Below are 13,514 nucleotides of genomic sequence, written 5' to 3'. Positions count from 1 at the left end.
TGTGTCTTCATCCGGGTTTTAAAATCGGAGCCCTCATATGATTGCTAGCTGAAGCCCAGAGAGAAAATAGTGCGGTATTTCTCCGACGGTCACCTTCCACTTTGATGGTATATACACCACTCACTGAGTTTGTGATATTGTCATGTCCAACTGTTTACGGTTTCAGTATTTTTTGCTCAACTTGCTGTTCTCTATCAAGAGGTTGAACAGCCAAACTCACAACAGGCATTTGATCTACGGATCAACAATACATATCCTGGTTCACTTAGAATTGGTATTTAAACAGTACAATAGAGATACAGATCGACTCGAGGAGTCACTGACAGGCATATATTTGGACCCATACCCTAAAATACCCAGAGAAGATTTTGGAACTAAACTGGTCTTGATGACACCTTATGGACTTGGCAGCTGTAAAGGTGAGGACACTTTACACATCTCAGCTTTTCCCATTTCTTAGAATGCCGTCGGACTATCTTGATCAATGTGGACATATGAGGGACTAAAGCAAGACAATCTGATGGAAATTTCCTGGAAGCACCTTGCATTCCGATGATGTCTGCTCTGCCGCTACTTGAACCCTGCAGATATTGCCCGGCTCATTCTTCATTTGGATCAAAGTGTCTTTCTGCTGCTCTTGGTTACAGTTATGTTCGCTGTGTTTAAAAGGGGTAGTAAACCTTACAATCCCAATAAAAGATTTTTTCAACTTACATGTAAATGCATTCGAAAAAAATTGCAATGTTTTATTCTTTTGCAGAATGTAAAGGAAAGGGAGCATCAGGCTGTTAAAAAACTTACATGGAACTAATATTTACTTATTACCACTGTTTCTGAGAACTAGTATGCGTCACATCTGGCTCCATATGAACTGGAACTCCAACAGAAGGACAAATGCAAACACATTTATTTTACATACATTCCATAGTTTATACAGTAAAGTTTGAGTTTCAACAGAAAAATGTAGCCCATTACTTGACTTTCTCTAATGGAAGAACACAATTGATAGTTTGGACGATTGCGCCTGAACACAATTGTATGCCACCATGCTAAGAGCTAAAAACCAAGAGCTGCAACAAAAATGGCTTGAATCTCCAGAGACCGCTCACTGGGTTGCATAAACAATCAGTATGACAGCGACCAGGACAAATTAGAGCAATTGTCCTGTTTATGCATACTTCCTGCACCTGCTCAACAATTTCTCTGACAACATGGTTGGATGGATCATGGATGGATGGATGCAGGCAGGCACAGCAGCTCATTAGACATTCAGACAGTATTCAAGGCGCAGGTGTTTAACTAAGCAGCTCCGGGGAAGAACATCTTTACTGCATGTTTAGTGATTTTTTTTCCTCTCTCAAAATCAGTCGTAATAACTGTTATGCAATCTGTCACACAAGATGGCGTATTTTTGGAGAGCTGAGTTCAGCAAGCATGAAAGGATGAACTCTAGTTGACGTTTGGCTTTTTGTTATTCCAAAAAGAAGGGGCTGTCTAAAAAAGGGGTCTCGATGTCATTGGATTGTGATTATTAGTATCACAATGGTTCATTCGTTTTTCAATTTTGACGATTATTGTTTTAAAGAGGGGTGACGCGACTCACAGTCATATTTCATGTGTCATTAAACATAAGACGAAGAGCTCTGTTGTTGTGAACGGCATTAATGGCGTAAACGGCGAATAGCACGTGGCGTAACTGTGCAGAGGCAGGTTAGAGACCCTAGTTGGTAACTTGCCGGCCGGCAGATCTGAGAGACGGAGGTCGGTGCCACTGTGGGGGAGGTCACATCTGACTTCATTCAAAATTAATCAAAGAGTCTCCCTTGAAAAATTAAAATACACCGAAAAATCTCTTCAGACCGACCGGGCGGCAGTGGAAACTTTTCCGCTCGGTGAACCACATGACTAGCATTAAGCTAATATTGGCGAAGGAAATCTAAAGTCTTAAATAATAATAGAAATGATAGAAGGTTACAGTGCTACTACAATAAACTGTATATCGTTATATCGCACAGATGTCGTCACTTATTTACAAAGTAAGAGGAACAGACAAAGCGTCAGGCAAGCTCGCAAACAATTCCTCGGAATCGTGTTACTGGGAACCAGTTCTAAAAAAAAAAAAAAAAGCAGTTTTCAATTCCAGTCAATGTGAGTGGGAATGTCTGTCTGTCTCTGTGATAGAATGGCAGGCAGTCCGGGGAATCGTCTTCCTTTTGCCCCCAAACAGCTGGGATGGTACCATGAATACTAACAGGAGGACACTATTTATTTTCTCAATTTTTATCCTATCTAAAGCCTGACCAAGAGTTTGAGAGCATCTGTCACTGCCATGCGGCCAACCTCAAATCACATCACAGCCTTTGCTTGAATGCTTAAAGAACTCAACAGAAAGAGTTCACTGCCAATTTACAAGAGCAACACACCCGTTGTCCTCTGCTAAATGTTACAACGCGAACAACCTGTCAGCCTGTGCCGGTTGCAAAGTGTTTTCTTCACAGGTAATTGGATTTTAAATGTGGTACTTTCCTGAAAGTGTCCAGGACACACTCACACTGAAATACTGCAGCTCTGGGAATGAAAGCATGTTTGATTTGCTTTCGGGATGCCTAGCTATGAGGTACAGAGGAGGGAGCTTGACCTCAACATGAATCAAATCAATAGGTGCTTCTTAAACAACTTAGAAAGCAAACCAAACTCTATTATTTCCTTCTGCATTCATTCGAGGTAATTAAAAAAAAATACACTTAACAGTTGGTGCACATGAGGTAAAAGTCACACTATACAATACGTCTGATTCAAATGAAGTGTGATTGCTGTGCGATGTTGACTTTTCAAAACCTCTCACATGGTACAAAGAGTCTACGTACAAGGGGTCACCTGGTATACAAAGGCCCGCCAGCCTGTTCTTAAGGAGGAAGTCAACCCAAACATATTTTTTTCCAGAATATGTTCCCAGCAGGCCCACTAGTTGAAACACGGCATTCTGATGAATATTGCGTTTGTGGAATATGAGTTAAGCAACAAAATCTGCCCTTCTTTTAGCCATCTCAGGGGGCGGCCATTTTCTCACTTCTGTCACCTGATCACAACTGCTCAGGGCTCAGATAATGACCAATCATGGCTCAGCTTCAGACAACAGGTCAGCTGTCATTGGTCGTTAGCTGAGCCCTGAAACACTGTGATGTCATTTTCAGTCGACAAAAGTGACAAAATGGCCGCCCACAGCGATGGGGCGATTAAAAAAAAAAAAAAACATAAATAAAGGCCATTTGCGGAAATGTGTTATTTAGCTAATTTTCATCCTCAAAAAGGTTGGCGACCCCTGCTTTAAACAGTATACGTTCCTTTTTTTGGTGTTTTTTCTTGTAACTGTAATAAGGTCTGAGCATGCGCATGAAATTAAAAAAAAAACAGTTAGGAATAGAGAATTTGCCAAAAAGGTCTGTGTTGTCAGGTGATGAATGCTGTGCCACTGTTAGAGATATTATAGCTATTGTGCCAAATTCTCAACAACCACACGCGGGCCAATTTGAACGGCAAATGGAAGCAGCTTTCAATGTTTGGACAATTACAAACATACTACTATTATGGCTGTGCTGTTCCAAGGTGCTGTTTGCCTCTCCTCCAAGGTGCAGATCTGGATTGTGCCAGATTTCTTTGCGTTCCCCCTGAGACAATGTGAGCAAATGCGACTGGAAGCCGATGATGGGATCACAGAGGAGTTTATGGGCCCTCGAGGAAAGCCGTTGGCTGAGAAGGGGTTATTGCCTCAGACAAAAGCAGGGCAGCAATCAAACTGCATTGTCGTTTGGAACAGGACCTGGCATCTATGTCTATTCTCATACAACATTATTAAATCAGATATGCACTAATATTGCACATTCGGATTTGAGATGAATGACACACTATATAATTGTAATGGATTATGAATTGTCCTCTTTGACCAATATGAAAAAAACACTTTCAGGCTCTACAGCGTAGACAAAGTAGGCTATTTCTAGTTTCAATCAAACCAAATGGGAACAAACAGCAGGTCATTTGTAAGAATGATTTTATTACAACAGTCTCTAAACCAATTTTCTTACTGCAGCACTGTGAACAAAAATTTCCAACCATGTTTAATACGACCAGTTTTATCTGTCTCACCAGTTCTATTTTTTACAACAACATATTGTGCAATTCATCATCCAGCGCCACATTTCAATTTCACTGGAGGTGAAATTGCAGCTGTCTTGTTCTTCCACATGCCAACAGTAAGCCCAATCTTCCAAACACATCTAGTAACCAATTGTGAACACTTTATTCCAACCAACCTGCACTTATCATATGCCTCGATGACATTTGCGTCAGTTGGGCGCCAACAAGATCGTTTTCACACCAAAATAAATAATTGAACGATGCTAGACGAAAGGTGGTCACGCTAATTGTGTCAAAGTCTAGCACAGCCGCTGACATGCTGCCTAAAACACTTCTTAACTTAATGTACTTTTACCTGCCCTCTTCTCATTAACATGCTGACCTACTATGATAAAACACAAGCGCATTATCCATGTTCATGTCTCATCAGTAATTTGGATAACTTAGCTTAGCTTCCCAAGCTAGCGGATAAAACGGATAGTATGTGTGCGTACATGGGCAATGTTTTAACAACATTTCCAATTATATTACCTAATTATAATAAAACACAATAAAACTAAAAATCAAGCAAAACCGACAGACACATTATGACATAATAGATGGGTGGAACAGAAAGGTGTTTGTAGAGAATTATGATTATTTTTCACATACAAACTATAACTCCTCAAGGTATCACACTCTTACTCTTCTGTATATTTGTGTTGCGCACCACACAGAGAACCAGATCACACACAGCACGGAGAGATGTCAATGTGAAAAGGTCGCGCTAACAGTGTTGCACCTCTTAAGCCGGCGTGGAATCAGTGCCTGGCTCAAGGGCACCTTGACACTGAACTGAGGTTTAAAACAAGAACAGTGGATAGTTAACTTCTATGTTGCTATGTTGGCTTGATGATCAGATTAAGACTTGTTATTGAGTGAGTCTACTATAGAGTCAATATATGGTGGCTTTAGCATTAATCCCAATCAAGGTCTTTATATCTTATTCCCATAATACACTTAATTATAGTCATACCCTTCCATTGCTTCTATTTAAAAAAAAAAACAGCCTTGAGCCAATGGCCAATGTAACACAACCACAGATGGTTTCTTAATGCTAGCGTGGACATTTAGACATGACGGGGGAAATAAATGAAATCAGCCAAATGGGAGCAGAAGCAGCTTTGGAGTAGAGGTAGTGATGAAGGATTAGCATGTTTGCTAACTAAGCCTGGGTGTCGTTTTGACCCGATCAATGAACAGTAGACAGTAGTGAAACGGTTACTAAATGTGCAGAGCATCACCCTTCCCTAATAAGGTGTGAGATGGCATGCAGGGCAGTGGCGCCATGACATGCATACACAACATGACCTTGTTGGTATGTGTCCATACGCCTGCATGTATGCCCTGCTCAGCCATGCTCAAACACACACACACACAGGCACTGTTTTCAAATCATATGGAGCTGCAGGCTTGCAAAGACTTTAGTGCACATTCGCCATCACCCACCGCTTGTCTACTTGTATTCTTGATAAACGTGACATTTTTTAAAAAACATACACCGCTTACTATGGCTTTATGTTGTAAGCGATGCAATATTACGACGGAGTTGGTGCCCACCTTGATAAATCTAAATCAAAACAAAGCATGTTCATAGTTAATAAACATTTAATCAAACTTGATTCAGATGTTCAGTTGATACATTTTGACACGACTAGAGTCACTTTTGAGCAGTGAGCATATCAGCACATCCCCAAAGGCTTTTGATCCTGCCAAAGGCAGTGACTGTATGCCGTGGGTGGCGAGAAGGCCAAACCGAGAGCTCTTAAAAGTGGGCCCTTTCAAAGCTGCTGGCATGAAACTAGCAACGGGAGTCCTGGCTTGATCCACAAAAAAGACTTACGGTAAATCACATTTTTCAGAAGGTTGTGCTCTTTGCCATTGGCAAATTTTATGGCCACACCAAATTTGTTTGGCTGGAAGCCTGAGAAAAAGGATGAAATTGGCTTCTAGTAAGGTGTGAGCCAGAAATGGGCTCAAATTACATTTTTGGCTGGATGTGCGTTTGTTTGTTTCAGCATTGTCGGTCGTTTCAAAAATTACACCCTTACAGCCAACTGTGTGGCAATGCCAGTTTCAGTAATTGACTTTGTGGTTTTAAAAAAAAGAAAAGTGTCTTAAATGCCGTTTTCATGGGTGTTGTGTTCATGTGTTCTTTCTATAACAGTGCAGGCGGTGTTTTGCGTAACATTCGGAACTCAACTTCTCAGCTGATTTTAAAATCAAATCAACCTTTACTGTACTCATGTTTCAGAGTAAAGATTGTTTTGTCGGGATCATACAGCATGGTAAAGCTGAAATACACTCAGTCTTAACTGTCGAATAATGATGATACAATGTGAAAATGAGTTGTGTTGCAGATGCGCCTCATGCATTTCATTTAGTAATAATTGGTAATTGTAACACGAATGTAGAAAGAAAAAAACAACAGCAGCGGATTTCCGTATTCTGTATTGTGTTTTTCTTCTCCCAATTTTCTTGTTAACACCATTTGTTGAGGCAAGGGTTCCCTTTTGTTAAGCGCCTCAAAAAGCCAAACTAACAATCGACTTACAAAAGGGCAAATTCCCAGAATTCTGAATATCGGGCGATGAAGGCAGTACAGTATAACTAATGTATATTCCATGTTGAATATGAAACACTAAGAACATGGAATTGCAGCTTCAGTGCTTTTTTTTTAAAGCCTTAAATGGGATTGTGTGCCGTTTTCCCAAAAGTTACAGTCATATGGGAGAAATTTCTGTTGTGTTTGTAGGAACAATGCGATCATTCGCATCATGTTGCCGCTGGCCCTGTTTGTAGTCAAGAAACTCATATTGTGATTTAAATAGAAGGGGGAATTTTAAGCATTTGAAACATCTCTCGGTGGTGCGGTGCTGCTGCGGTCACCATTTATTGAGCAATTCTCCTCAAAACACAACACATCAAAAAACTGTTGTTGTTGCTGCTATTGAAAGCAACAAAGTATCCTCATGAAATGAGGTTTTTATGGAAGGAAAAAGTTTAGAACGAAGATGGATTCTGCAGATTTTGTCTGCATGGTCATTTATGCTGCTGCTATTATAAACACAAACTTAAATCTAATTACACTTAAACTTACTACATGTTAGATACAGTCAGATCAACAATTGCATGGTACATCCACGGATTAGTCCAACACTATTAAAAAAAAACAGTAACCTTTTAATCTTTGGTAATATAAATGAATAGCCGTTGAGACCAAATGGTGCTGTTTTTACACAGTCAATTATATCATAATTCACAGTGAAATAATTTGTTATGTATGGTCTGTGTATCACTTGCCTGTCCACATGTTTCAGCTCATATGTGCCATGGAAGAATTGGAGCATATCTTCTCTCACATCCCTAAAAAAAAAAAAAAAAAAAATGAAAAAAATTTAAAAAAGAACAGAGCATGTTCAGATAAATTGCTTGAGAAACAGCATCATCAGCAACACCTTTTCAGATGTCACATTTGTGTGATAATTCCTCACTGGAAGGCAGATATGATGAAAATAATAGCTCTGCTGAAGCCGAGTCAATTTTTCTGCTGTGTAAATAAGAGAGGAAACATTTATTATGCCTCTTGTTCATTTAAGGAGATACATAAGTGTACGATTAGGTCTTGGAGGGAAGAGATAATGACCACGGAAGTCAGTGAGCTTTTCAAAACAGGCGTACCACAAATCAGAAAGTAGATAAAGTACGACATCTGGTGGTCATACATGTATTCTGCAACAATGAACAATTGTGAGGATCTCAATGGATTAAAAGCAACGCGTGCTTTACATGTGATGTTGTGTTATTGTATTATTCAAACGTTTGATCCATTTTTTCTTAACATTTCAGTGAGGTAGTGCTTAAACTGAGGTAACCCAATAACTAAAATGCAGTATTATTGCTATGGCCACTTTTTATTGACGTCAACAGAAAAAAAAAAGTATAAAAATATACATTTGTGCCAAAAAAAATAGTTGTCAATACTGAAGCTTTAGTCGTACATTTTATATTGAGGGTCAGGGTTATGGTTTGCTTGTAGTTTAGCAAACATTCTTTAGTGCTCTTCCTGTCATTTTATCTTTACAGATAAAAACTGTTTTCCAAGATGGGTGACAATTTCAAGTGGGTGTTATGTACAGTGTTCCAAAGTAGGTTTTTAGAGAAACATGTGTTTTTACTCAGCTTTAGTTTACTTAGTAAGAGATACTACAACAGTTATAGTCATTCTTTTTACATTTTACATTATTGCATAACAACCACAACAACCACAAGATCAAGCTCTTACAGCCATTTAACAATTCTAACCACCAAAACAAGAAAAGCCACTACATCACAAAACAAGCAGCACAACCAATTCCACCTCAAGTACAGCCACAACATCACAACAATCATCAGCACAACCACCGCTAAAACAAAAATGACAAAATGACCAAAAAGCACCACCACCACAACAGCAACCGTCATCACAGCAGCCACCACAACGACAGCAACAACCAATAACACCACAAAAACAACCATCACAAGCACAACCCCCACAACAGCAACGACAACAACATTAAAAACAACTCGCAACACCTACCAAAAATCAATACCACCTTAAGAATAAGCAACACAACAACTTTCACAGCAGCAAGTACAACACAACCAATAACAACAGCAACAACACATACATAATGTTATGGTTATCACAACAATTATTGTTATAGTTAGAATGTTGTTGTGACGGAGCTTACAACCATTTCTGTCTTGTCAATCGCACTGACTTGAACACCTGCTCCTTATATTAGTTGGCCTTTGACCAGATGAGGTTCTAACCTCCAAGCGTTGTGGCTTTCAGGAAAACACATCAGGGCAAAAGGGGACCGACCAAAAACATGTGGAAATGTTCAGCGTGTTAAGCATGCAGCGTTTTTACATCTGCATGTAATTGGGCTCCCAATTAAGTCTTAACTAAAAGCGTGCTTTGTTCCACAGACACGAAAAAAAGGTTTGTATCCAACCTCTGCAAGAACAATTGCACTGCGGAGTCATCAGCTATTTTGAAGATTGATGTCGAATCGCAAAACCACATGGAACACAAAGTTTTCCCACTGGAAGAACTTCCCACTTTGGCAAGTCCTCATTGCATCAACCCTGTTCAACAGTGCGCAGGATTTTTTTTTTTTTTTTCTGTCCCCATCCATTCTGATAAGCTCTCGCACTCATACAATACCCCAAAGAGACAGCTTATAGACTCGCGTTGCTTCTGGCTGAGCTTTACAGTGCGAGCGCATTGTGCTCTGAAAGGGATTGAAGATTGTGTTGTGGATTTATGATAAACAGGATTTTATGATATAATAACACGAGAGGGGAATAACCTAGATAATAACCGACCTGCTTCACTGATTATCAACGGAGGACATTCATGCACGGTGCAGGGCGGGTTATCACTATAATTTATGTACCATCAATTTCTTTTTCATCATAAAAGAATACCGCCAAGTCACACTGACAAAAAAAAACAAACAAAAAAAACAGAACCTTGACATTCAAATAACTCTTAGTGTTCAGATGTGAGGCATCCTCACGAGATGATAATGAAGCGGAGGAGGTTTTACTTTCACTGCGTGGCGTGAGTGTGATATGAAAAAAAATAAGGATGGGTTTTTACAATTCCAAGAAAGTCACAACATTTGGGAACACTTAAAGTCACGATGCATCACTCATATTTGGCACACTAATTTTACTGCGCTGGAATGAGCACTACGAGAAAAGCACAATCACAGACACTCACAGCTTCATGCCGTACCACAACATTCAAACGTAACCTCATTCATGTGTAACCATAACTACAACTAATCCAAACACAAAGCTAATATTAAACTGACCCCCCCGCCAAAAAAAAAATGTGCCAGAAATTCAGGGCCACACATACGCAAACAATCTCACTAACCCTCTTGGAATGTCCCTTATATTGTACTGCTCTTTCTTCAGATCTCATTCATTTTTCTCAAGTGACGTGCGGCTTAAAACACTCCCTTTAAAGAGTCCGTGTATATGCTCAAGCAAAGGAACATCTGTGCTGGAGACAGATGCCTCTGTTTGCTTAAGGTGGTTTACACAAGCAAATATCCACATCACAAGCTGATCTCGGGCGCTCAGGAAATGATGTCACAGCAGCAGTAGATCTGTACGCCGATAAGGCCCGAGAGATTGCGACGAACCTGCCGCCTTTTGGGCACCTCTTTCATCCCGTCACAGGGGCGATTAACCATGTATTCATAACGGAGACAGCACACTTTATAATAATGCCATTCAGATGTCCCGAAAGAAAGGAAAGCGGCATTAGTCACCGATGACAATGCTCAGCCCCCCCCCCCCGCCGCCACCCCGTATGTTAATAAAACAACTTCAAATATAGGGAATATAGGCTAGTGAGTCCAGGGGGTCGGGGTGCCACATGCAGACACAAGTTGATGTTTTGCCATACTTCCATTAATGAGATTAATGTGCGTGTTGACTGCGAGGGGGGGGGGTTTAAGGATGTCTGCTGCTGAGTGCCTGTTTGCCATTGTGCGTCGTACAGTACGTGTTTATGTCTGAACATTATTGAAGAAACTGCAGAGCATGTTTATACGGCTGCTTAATGAACCCACTCGGGTGTGTTCTTCAAACTTCCTGCCTTTGGCTCTGCGGCTGGAAGTCTCGCTCTCTATCTGTGTGTACATTCCCGCCGTCTGGTTTACTCTGCTTCTCTGCGTGTGTGTGTGTGTACATACGTGTGTTTATGTCTGCATTTTTTGGTGCGCGCCGTATCAAATCTCCACAATCACTGAGTCACAAGACACAGAGCAGCTCCCCTGCCACCTCCTCCACCAACTCTTTGTTGGTTTAGATGGACAGCCCATCTGGTTTCCATGAAAGGGATCAAAACACGGAGACGGCCCGCTGTGGATCACTTTCATCCTTCCCATCAGAAATGTTGCTGTCACAATTCTGGTGGACGAGCAGACTAGATGGCTGTGGACCTTGACAATGAGTGAAACTAAACTAAACAAACAGCAAGAGGATAACATTTTGCCGTTAAATCAGTATTTAAGACTGACTGATGTCTCACCAAGTGTTACTAACATGTTTACAACGCTGTATTTCAAATTTATTCATGGGGTGTCTCACACAGAAACCTTGAAAAAATATTCTTCTTGTGACTAACTTGGGTTTGCAGACTGCAATTATGCACCACGACAACATGCTGCAGACTTCAAGCCCAAGTGTAATTTGACAAATAGACATGCCCACATTTTTTTTCCATTAAAGTAGAAGTCAACCCAAATATATTTTTTCAACAATATGTTCTATGCAGGCCCACTAGTTGAAACAAGGCATTCTGATAAATATTGCGTTTGCGGAATAAGAGTTAATCCACATGTTTTTAGCAATCTCCGGGGGCGGCCATTTTGTCACTTTTGTCACCTGAAAATGACATCACCGTGTCTCAGGGCTCAGGTAACGTCCAATGACAGCTCACCTGTTTTCTGAAGCTGAGCCATGATTGGTCATTACCTGAGCCTTAAGTTGTGATGTCATTTTCAGTCGACAGAAGTGACAAAAATGGCCGCCCCCTGAGATGGCTCAAAGCGGGTGGATTTCACTGCTTAACCCATATTCCACAAACGGAATATTAATCCGAATGCCTTATCTCATAGTGGGCCTGCACAGAACATATTGTGGAAAAAAATATGTTTGGGTTGACTTCCGCTTAAAGCACATGTTGAGCGAATACTTCTTTGTCCGATGCTGTGCCCTCTCGAAACGTTTTGTGGAAATTGGTCAAGTAAACACTGTTTACTAACAAATAACATACGCCAATGAACTGAAAACTTTCTTGGCACAGGGAAATATTGTCAATACTGAACCAACACTGACCTCAAAACAAGACACAACAAGGATTACGAAAAGAAAGTCTGAAGTCAACACTGCTTTATAAATAACAGAAAGAAGCACTATGTGTAAAAAAAAAAAAAAAAAAAAACAGATGTCAGTCCCCACAGAATCAAAAATAAATAAATAAAATTTACTAGCAAGGCTCTGACCTTCCTGTGCGGGGTTTGCATGTACTCGCCCACGCTTTACGTGGGTTTTCTCCGGGTCCTTCGGTTTCCTAACTTGACATATGAAAAGATCCCGAATCGTCCTCAACACATCTTTACTCCGTTAAAATTCTATTTTTTTCTCAGATTTGGCTTTTTTCTTGCAAATTACGGTTTTAAACCCAGAATTTAAAATTGTCTCGTCGGTTTGTTTAGGGTCAAACTGGAACTCTTACATGTCCTGTCACGACAATTAGTTTTCCAGTCAATGAGTCCATCTTGTCTTCTTTTATAGTCAAATAATTAATTTTCCCTTTTTCCTCAGACAATGAGTTTTGTATTTACCACTCCAAGTTGCGACGTCAACTGCCGTCTTTTTCAGCAGTTCGTAAGTCCTCTACGTCGTTCATTCTCATTACGGTGGATTTTACAAAAGCCGAGCCATTTGGATCGTTCCCACAACGGCACTATTTGTTTGAACGTATTAGTGCTTTCATATAATACAGGTAGACACTTGTAATCCAGCTATCTGTCTACAGTATACGAAGATTAAAGAAACAGGAGACAGGGGCCCTTTTCCCAGAGGATCTTGTGGTACTGGGAAGAAAGGATATTGGCGGAGATTTCCCCCTCGTGAGAAGCAGAAGCGCAGGAGTGAGGCTTGATCTCCAGCCTCAGCCACTGAGTACCTGCTGGATTAAAAGAAACACTGCACAGCCGTCCCTTCATAACAAAAATATTCACGGAACGCTCGTGAGCTGGTAAGAACCGACAGTTCAAGGCTAATACAAACGACCCCGCTTGCTCTCATTTTCTGGCAGTCGGCCGGGAGAAATAAGCGTAAGGCCTGTCAATCTCCCATTTCAAGAATGGGATGCAGGCTGACGTCGCTTTCAAACACTCGGCCTTCTCCCAAGTCCAGATGTTTAAAAGGAAGACGTCTGGAGGGTACGCCACCACATTCCTCTGGTCAAATGTGAGGGCGGTTAGCCGGCCGCCTGAGGCAAGGAAGCCCCTCTTGTGTCTCCTCTTTGATTGGTGTCAAAGGCTGGACTGTGCGCCTGAAGACAATCACCCAAGGAAGGAAATGAGAAAGCCTGAAGGAGACAGTCGGCGTGTAGAGAAAGACATCCGTCCAAAAGCTCTGGCCGATTAAAATAGAACGAAAAGGGGCCGCATAGAAGGGGTGCTTGCTCTCTCAATGAAACGCGAAGACATCTGCGCGGACGTGTGCTTCAACGCATGGCAAATCCATTCTTTGCATATAGC

General features: G+C 40.9%; 1 protein-coding gene across 3 annotated transcripts in view; it reads right to left on the bottom strand.

Annotated features, from left to right (window-relative positions):
• Positions 1 to 13,514, bottom strand: part of dlgap4b (discs, large (Drosophila) homolog-associated protein 4b) — a 101,268-nt gene that overhangs the window by 81,357 nt on the left and 6,397 nt on the right. For all 3 annotated transcript variants that reach the window (XM_086039860.1, XM_086039863.1, XM_086039864.1), the window contains one exon: positions 7,480 to 7,542. The gene's annotated coding sequence lies outside the window, so the exon portion shown is untranslated. The remainder of the gene's footprint in view (positions 1 to 7,479; positions 7,543 to 13,514) is intronic.

Source organism: Filicampus tigris, chromosome 9 (assembly GCF_054856515.1).
Source record: "Filicampus tigris isolate MCC_2025a chromosome 9, RoL_Ftig_1.0, whole genome shotgun sequence".
NCBI classification, from domain to species: domain Eukaryota; kingdom Metazoa; phylum Chordata; class Actinopteri; order Syngnathiformes; family Syngnathidae; genus Filicampus; species Filicampus tigris.
The sequence above is the reverse complement of the archived record's forward strand: the minus strand, read 5'-3'. Positions and strand labels throughout refer to the sequence as shown.